We start from the raw sequence: 8,611 nt of genomic DNA on the forward strand, positions 1-8,611 counted from the left end.
AGCCAGTGGCCTGTTTATCTAAACTCTTAGATCTGGTCTCCCGAGGGTGGCCAGGGGAATGATAGAAGTTAGCACCCCTCACCAAGTAAAAATCATTTTAGCCCAAACCAAGGGAAAACGGCTAACCAGTTCAAGAATACTGAAGTATGAAGGAATTTTAATTGAAAAGGATGATTTGATTTTAACTACCAGCCCTTGCCTTAACCCAGTGAGCTTTTTGTGAAAAAATAGAGGCAAAGGATGAAGAACTTACACATGAATGCATAGATGTAATTGAGTACCAGACTAGGATACGATCTGACTTAAGGGAAGAACCCCTGTCTGGGGGTCTTCATTTGTTCGTAGATGGTTCTTCAAGAGTGATAGAAGGAAAGAGGTGTAATGGATATGCGGTGGTGCATGGAGTGAGTCAACTGTGGAATTTGGATAATGAGGTGAAGTCTCTGTGCTCAAAGAGCAATTAAGACTGGCTTTGCTATCTCTTGTGCAACCCAGGGGAGTGAAGGCCTGTCCGGCTATCACAGGATACATAAATGACGGAGTAGTCTTGGGGAGCCAGGACAGCCCTGCTTTTCGTCAGCAGAGACAGTAAAATCAAGATAACAGAGACCTTGTGTAGCACTTTGTTTCCTTGAGAGGCTACCATGTCTGGTAATTGACCTTTGCCTCGTTACCTGTGAAATGCATATTAAAGTTGACACCCCTGTATATGCTAATGAAGATTTTAGAGATCATGCTAAACATATATGACTGTAGCACTCGTCTCTCCACCCAAATCATACTACACATTACCTAGGGGAGGGAAACGTTGTAATTTTGGGGATAAAAGGATGGAGAAAATGACTGTTAAATTGTGAGAGAAGAAACTTGATACATGATGGACCAGTCGACAGGCTTGTTCTCTCCCTTCACCCCAGGCAGGGACACCTTTCTGGGTAAGTGCTGCGCCTTTCACCCTCTGGTGAATGTTACCACGGGTTGTTGTACTATCATTACTTTTGCTAGCAATGTTAACCTTAAGTAATTAGCGCTATTGTAGTTAGCGAATTTATCAACGGCAATCTCGAATCTGTTCTGTTGCTCTCAATAAAATAACTAATTTTGATTATTTGTGAATCTGATTCAGTGAAAGTCCTTTGGTGGGACTCTGATAGTAAATCAGTGAAAGTCCTGGAACTCTGACAGACAAATATTGAAACTACAGCCCTTTTAACATGACACCAACAAGTAAAAGCATCTGAAAAATTACCTAGTGCATGGTCCGCTCAAATATGTGAGATGTATACCTTAAACCAGGCACTTAAATTAATTGGAGAAAGGGGAACAATATATACAGACTCTTGTTATGCCCTTGGGGTAGTGAATACCTTTGGTAAAATTTGGGAAGAATGAGGACTACTAAATAGCAAAGGGAAAGAACTTTTACACTAAGAACTCACAAAGCAGGTTAGCTAATATATTAATACCAAGTGAAATAGCAGCTTTACATGTTAAAGGTCCCCAGAGAGACAATTCAATTACGGCAAGGGGAAACAGATTAGTGGACAAAGTGGTAAAAGAGGCAGCCTTTGGGCAGGAGAAGCAATGACAGAAGCAGGGGCAGTGGAGAAATGTGGTAAATGGATTCTGCCTGATGGTCAACAAACAATGAGAGAAATAGTGACAGTGTTACAACAGGGAAGCCATTGGGGACGCATGCAATGTGCGAATAGTTTTGTGGAAGTACAGATGCTTTGGCATATACACAATAGACAAACAAATTTGTGAGGGATGTATTATATCTAAGAAAGTAAACAAGAAAGCCTTGAGAAAGCAATCTTCAGGAGGAGGAGAGCCCAGCTTGAGACCATTCCAAAGTATACAGATAGACTTCACTAAACTACCACCAACAGGCAGGCTAAAAGATCTTTTAGTCCTAGTGGACTGCCTTGCTGGATGGGTGGAAGCCTACCCCTTGGTGTCAGCTACTGCAGCAGGGGTAATTAAGATAATACTAGAACAAATTATTCCCGGATACAGGTTAGTGGAGAATATAAACTCAGATCTGGGCAGTCATTTTACTTCTAAAATCCTTCAAGGAATTGCGGAAAGTTTAGGGATAGTGTGGGAATTTCATATCCCTTAGCATCCCCCATCATCAGGAAAAGTTGAAGATGAACCAGACCATTAAGAGACAATTCATTAAGAGACCATTGTTGAAACTGATTTTAGAAACCAAATTACCATGGACTAAATGTTTACCAATAGCATTGTTGAGGATCCAGACTTCTAGAAAAGATACAGGTCTCTTGCCCTATGAGATGCTTTTTGAACTACCTTATATGGGTATCAGAGAAGACGCCCACTTTTGAAACTAAAGATGTGTTTCTTAAGAACTGTATACTGGGGTTATCGTCTTCTTTCTCTCTCCTCAGAAATAAAGGACTTCTTGCTCAAACTCCACCCATTGCAATTTGCAGTCCATGCCTTCCGACCAGGAGACTGGGTCTTGATCAAATCCTGGAAGGAAATCAAGCTCCAACCAGAACGCGAAGGCCCGTTCCAAGTGTTACTGACCACTGAGACTGCAGTGAGGATGGCCGACAGGGGTTGGACTCACTACACTCAGCTAAAAGGACCAGTTGAACCCCCGCCAACAGATCCAGTGGAACAGTGGACTGTACATTCTACTGACAGCCCGCTGCGAGTAACCCTAAAGAGACAATAAGCTGTGGGTTGGGGCAGGATGATCCAGTCGGGAGATATAAATCTGTGTTCAGCATGAATTTTAAGAAGCATTTTGCGATGATACTGGTCATAGGGGTGGTGTTGTATGCCTAGATCACATACAAAGTGCACACCCAGATTACCCGGTTAGGCTTATCATAAATATCACTAAAGGAAATACCCCACAGACTGTACGCTTTGATGCATGTCAAGTACTGAAGTGTGGGAATCTAGGGGCCCAAAGATGGTTGAGTGGAGAAGACAAGTACCTGTGCCCAGAAGTTTGGAGGGTTGCAGAGGGATATCATGAGGCTGCACCTTGTGACCAATGGAGTGAAGTGTGGTGGACCACCCAAAATTGGAGGGTGGACCGTTGATGACAAGTGGATCAAGTCTTCTTATTATTACTCTCTCAAAAAGAAAATATATTTTTACAAAGGGTCACCTTCCCCAGAGTGTGGCCTTTTTGAATGTAATCCTATGTTGATAACTATAACCCAGAGGGATGATACGGCTAACCTAATATATGGAATAGGAGCAGATGTGTCTGGAAGAGATCCAAGGGGAAGATTTAGAATAGACATACTGGAAAATAGCAGTTAATCAGAAGGGACAACTATGACTACTAAAACTCCCAGTAATACAACAGTGGGAACCACTGAATGATCCAGCTTTGGTAACGGTTACTGAGATTAAAGATCTTAGACAAACATTTGAGATTGAGACAGGGTACGGTGAGCCAAGTGCTTGGGTAGAACGGGTAAAATATACTGTTAGTAGTTTGAACCAAAGCAATTGCTATGCTTGTGCCTCAGGAAGGCCCACAGCACAGATCGTCCCTTTTCCCTTAGGGTGGACGAAAGATTCTGTAGGGATGTGGTCTATGACAGCATTATACCAAGAAAGGACCGCCTGGGGAATGAGACCTGTCATTCACTTTCCTTACTGCTTCCTGCCTTAGAGTCTAGAGATGTTAAAGTGCCACCAGCATTTTCCACAACAATTGGTAACCATACAGCGTGCCTCTCATGGCACGGTGTGAATGCTGCCAAACCTGTGGGGGGATTTACCTTATGCACTGAAACTCTGAATGTGACCAAGGATATAAAAGGAAACTACTCAGTGATATGAGTGCCTCAGGCGGATCTCTGGTGGTATTGTGGAGGGAAGACCTTGCGATCTGTGTTGCCGGCTAACTGGAAAGGTACATGTGGAATAGTACAATTGGCAATACCATTCACCCTAGCATTTGAAAAAGGAACAGGAACCCTGAGCTCAGGCAATAGAGTAAAAAGAAGTATGGGTGTATCCTTTGGTGAACGGATATATATAGATTCCATTGGAGTCCCTAGAGGAGTCCCAGATGAGCACAAAGCAAGGAATCAGATAGGAGCAGGATTCGAATCTGTCTTTTTCTGGTGGGTAACTATAAACAAAAATGTAGATTGGATAAATTATATTTACTATAACCAACAGAGGTTTATTAATTATACCAGAGATGCATTGAAAGGAATAGCTGAACAATTGGATGCAACCAGCCGAATGGCATGGGAAAATAGGATCACCCTGGACATGATTTTAGCAGAGAGGGGAGGTGTGTGCGTAATGTTAGGGAATCGGTGCTGTACCTTCATCCCCAACAATGCAGCTCCAGATGGTACTATAACTAAAGCCCTTCAAGGGCTCACCACTCTAGCTGATGAGTTAGCTGAGAACTCTGGAATAGACACGTCACTGACAAGTTGGCTGGATTCCTGGTTTGGGAAATGGAAATGTATGGTGGTATCAATATTGACTTCTCTTATAATGGTAGCGGGAATGTTAGCGGCTGTAGGATGCTGTATCATTCCCTGTGTGCAAGGATTAGTTCAACGATTAATTGAAACTGCCCTAACGAAACGAATGGAAGTAGACCCTCCCCCATAACCTGGGAGAATGCCTCATCTGGAAGACAATAAAAACTGTCGAGAAGAAGAATGTAACATCATGCTGTCAGCTCTAGAGGCCTCATATGGAACCATGCCCTAGAAATGCAAAAGATTATGAAAAAGGGAAAAGGGGAAGTTGTAAGAAAGGCAGGTATTGCTTTTGCAGAGGAGAAAAACCGTTTCCATCAGAGGTGACATGATAAGGGAATGACTAAGACAAAGAGGCTCCAGCAAAGGCTTGTAGAACATCTCTTATCACACAGACAAAAGGACAAACTGATTCCTACTGGATTAGTGTCTAGAAGGGTAGTCAAACATTTAACCAGGGCTAATGACATTGAGCAATCTTTTACCAAAAAGGAAAGAAATAAACTAGTCAGATAATCCCTGTAGGTGTAGCATAAAGAGAAGTAAAGGGAGGCAGGACATGCAGGAAGAATTTTACGTGCCTTGGACAGACTGTGAACCCTGGAGTACCTAACCAATGGGAAACAGGGGAGGGAAAAATTCTACCGGGATTAGGAAATAGAAAGGTGTGTTTCAAGAACTGAAGGTGTGCCTACTTACTAGGTCACCCACTCTTGCAAGAACGTGAATAAAAACGTGCTTCACAGAGGATTCTGCCTGAGCCTATTTCATTCGGACCGGAACTTGTTTGTCACATTAAGGTAGTGTTTTGTTCTATTAATTTGTGAATTTCATCATCCTCCTTCAGTTTCTGCATTTCTTTTTCTAAATTCTTTACTTCCTCAAATTTTTCTCTAGGGTGATCCCGTGCATGACATAAGTCATACAAAAGGGTCCAAATGCTTTGTTTTTACTGCCTTTCAGTTTTGCTGATTTGCAATGACTAACGTGTGCTTCACAGGCAGCAGACATGGGATCTGCTGCTTTAAAACAGCCAATGCTCCAACGTATTTCCTTTGTTTAGTCACAAACTTATAGAGGTTAACAACTTCCTTTTCCTCCTTAACATATTTTTTAGCGTGACCTACGTGGTCTGTTTTACCTTGTGCAGTTTCTGTGCTGCTTTTACACAAACACTATCTATCACTCCAACACACTAAATTACAAACCCATTACAATTACATTGTTTTCTGTAAGAACCAATTGCAGATATACTGTTTTTCAGAGTCCAGTTGCTTCTGGGCATTCAGAGAGCCAGACCAAAATGTGCAGTGCTGTTGCTGTAATGCAGCTGCAGTTACCCACCTTCACTCATTAGCCTTCTAGTTTTACTGCAGGGCTTGTCTCCCAGTATATGGGCCACAAAACAAAAATAGTACTGCTTGAATGAAATATTGTGTGAGTCCAACAGGCTTTGTCTTGGAAATGCTTCCTGAAGACATCAGACCAAATGTGAAATCAAGAAAGAGTGATTTCTGGAGGGATATCTGTGCGCAGGAGCAAGGTCTGCATTCCCTTTTATACTCACTTCTTACAGTGTAGTTCCTCTATGCTAATAGGGGGAGGGCAATTTAAAAGGGGAACTTTAACTACCGTTAATCCTGGGCTGTGTCAGGGCAGTCTAGTTTTCTTCTTATCCTGGGAACAAAGGGAAGTTCCAGAGAGCCATTACCTTGGAAAACCTTCCCAGAGCAGGATCATCAGGCGCTAACAACTCTTGCAAGAGCTAACCACTCTTCCTAGTCCTCTGTGGGTACTGGGAATTGTCCACAGAAGGAGACTGCATTTTCATGCCTGGAAGGAGAAATGCATGGTCATACATTGCCATTCCATGGCCATCACAGCTGTGGTGATTCCTGAGCTGGCATGGGAGCATGATTGGAAAAGCATTTGAGATTGGCTGCCCATCAAGGCCATTTGGTCTTTCTTCTGAATTGCTAACAGCTCCTGCCTGGTTAACTCTTAGGCATGGCAGGGCAAACCTAACCATTTAAGGCTTGCAGCTTTGGATCCAACCTTTTGCTTCTGACAGACTGTGTGAGTCAGTGGATTGCCTGAGCACAAGCTTGGAGCTCTCCATTGCACTGCCCCAAATGGTGGTCATGCAAGTCATCTGAGGAAGTGTAGGTGGTCGTGTTTGTACTGAGAAGCCTAAGAATGTGCAGCTACCCGACAGGTATCTTGCATTTCACATGACTAGGAAAAGTGTTTGTAGATGCCCTCAGACATTGACAAAAGAAAAACAAAAGACTGCATTTTGTGTGAATTTGTCTTTATGGAAGAGAGCTAGCATTACTTCTTAGGATGGACTTGGAGTAGTTACTTCAAAAGCATTCCTTTAAAATAATGTCCTTCTTGTCATCTATGGAACAGGGAAACAAAAAAGAGGACGGGGGAACACTTCAAAAATCCCAGCTAAACAAGAGCATTGGTTACAAGTTCCTTACACAGTCTTGACGGACTTCATGGACTATGTTCAGTGCTCCTAGCTGTTAGCTTCCATTAATTTGACAAGCCTTCTACTAGATGAAATGCTCTTCAAGAGAGTCAAGAGGAGTTTGTTCTGAAATCAAAACGCAACTTAACCTAATAAATCATAGAATCATAGAATGGTTTGGGTTGGAAGGGACCTTAAAGATGTGAGAAAGGCAGGTGGTGTTTTTGCAACAGAGAAAGGAGAAAAGCTGTTTCCATCAGAGGAGACATGATAAGGGAATGACTAAGACAAAGAGGCTCCAGCAAAGGCTTGTAGAACATCTCTTATCACACAGACAAAAGGACAAACTGATTTATACAGGATTAGTGTTGTGAGAAATAAGTTCCGGTCCAAATGAAATAGGCTCAGGCAGAATCCTCTGTGAAGCACATTTTTATTCACGTTCTTGCAAGAGTGGGTGACCTAGCAAGTAGGCACACTTTCAGTTCTTGAAACACACCTTTTTATTACCTAATCCCGGCGGAATTTTTCCCTCCCCTGTTTCCCATTGGTTAGGTACTTATTCTACCTAATTACCCTGCTTTAAATGCTACCTACCTTGCTTTACCTTAATTACCCTGCTTTAAATGCTACCTAGCTTTTCTGGGAATAGAATGTCTGAATGCTTCCACAAGCATTGAACACTATTGGGATGGCTTGGGTGGGAACCAGATTCCCTCCTATTCAAAAAAACTTTTCTTTTCCGTCATCCTCCCAGCCTAAGAAGAATCAGGCTTAACCGATGCAGGATCAGAGCTCTCTTGACTTGATGGGAGAATCAGGAACCCTCAGAATCCAATCTTTGCTTGATCTGAATTTGAAGGAGGAATGACATCTTGCCTCTAAGCCTGATTTTCAACCAACATCTTTAACTTTGCTTTAAGGGAATAATTAAGGGGACTTTATTACTTTATGAAAGGGTAACTTTAATTGGCTCCCTAGCCGATTTGTCTTTTCCAAGCATGTTGCTATGAAGCTAATAGAGAAATTATCGAAAATTAAGAGAAATAGAGTCCCCCTTCCAATGCATTTGCTGAATGACATGGTTGCGACATTTATGAAATATCGTGTCTACAGGAACCAAACATCTATCTTTTAACAATTTCAGTAAAACAGCAATAAAGTTCAAATTTAGGTGATCTACATTAAAATTTGCTTTCTTTTTAAGTGAATCCTTGCATACATCAGGAAGTGGTGAAAAAAGCTCAGCTTTTAAGGGAAACGCTCCAACTACTACTGAAATAAAACTCAAGATCTATCGGACATTTCTACTTTCTGCTTTCAGAGAGAGTGACTTCTGATCAATGTATTTAACTTCCAGGAGCAGGCTTACAATGAATCTTCTTAGAATCGAAACATATGTAAAAACTAAATGAAAAAAAAATTTGTTTAAAATAACTTTAATCAGTACTTCAATTTAAGCAAAATCAAAAAACTAACAGGTTTTAGAGGTTTGATGGGGAAGTTTTTGTGGCAAAATTATTTTTTTCATAGCTCAGTCTCACTTCATTATTAGATTTTTCTTCCTTTGAACAGAAGTCTTCATTTTTACCAGTGATGCTGCATCCCTTTTGTAAGTAAATGATCTATGTGT

The sequence above is a fragment of the Rissa tridactyla genome, chromosome Z (genome assembly GCF_028500815.1).
Source record: "Rissa tridactyla isolate bRisTri1 chromosome Z, bRisTri1.patW.cur.20221130, whole genome shotgun sequence".
NCBI classification, from domain to species: domain Eukaryota; kingdom Metazoa; phylum Chordata; class Aves; order Charadriiformes; family Laridae; genus Rissa; species Rissa tridactyla.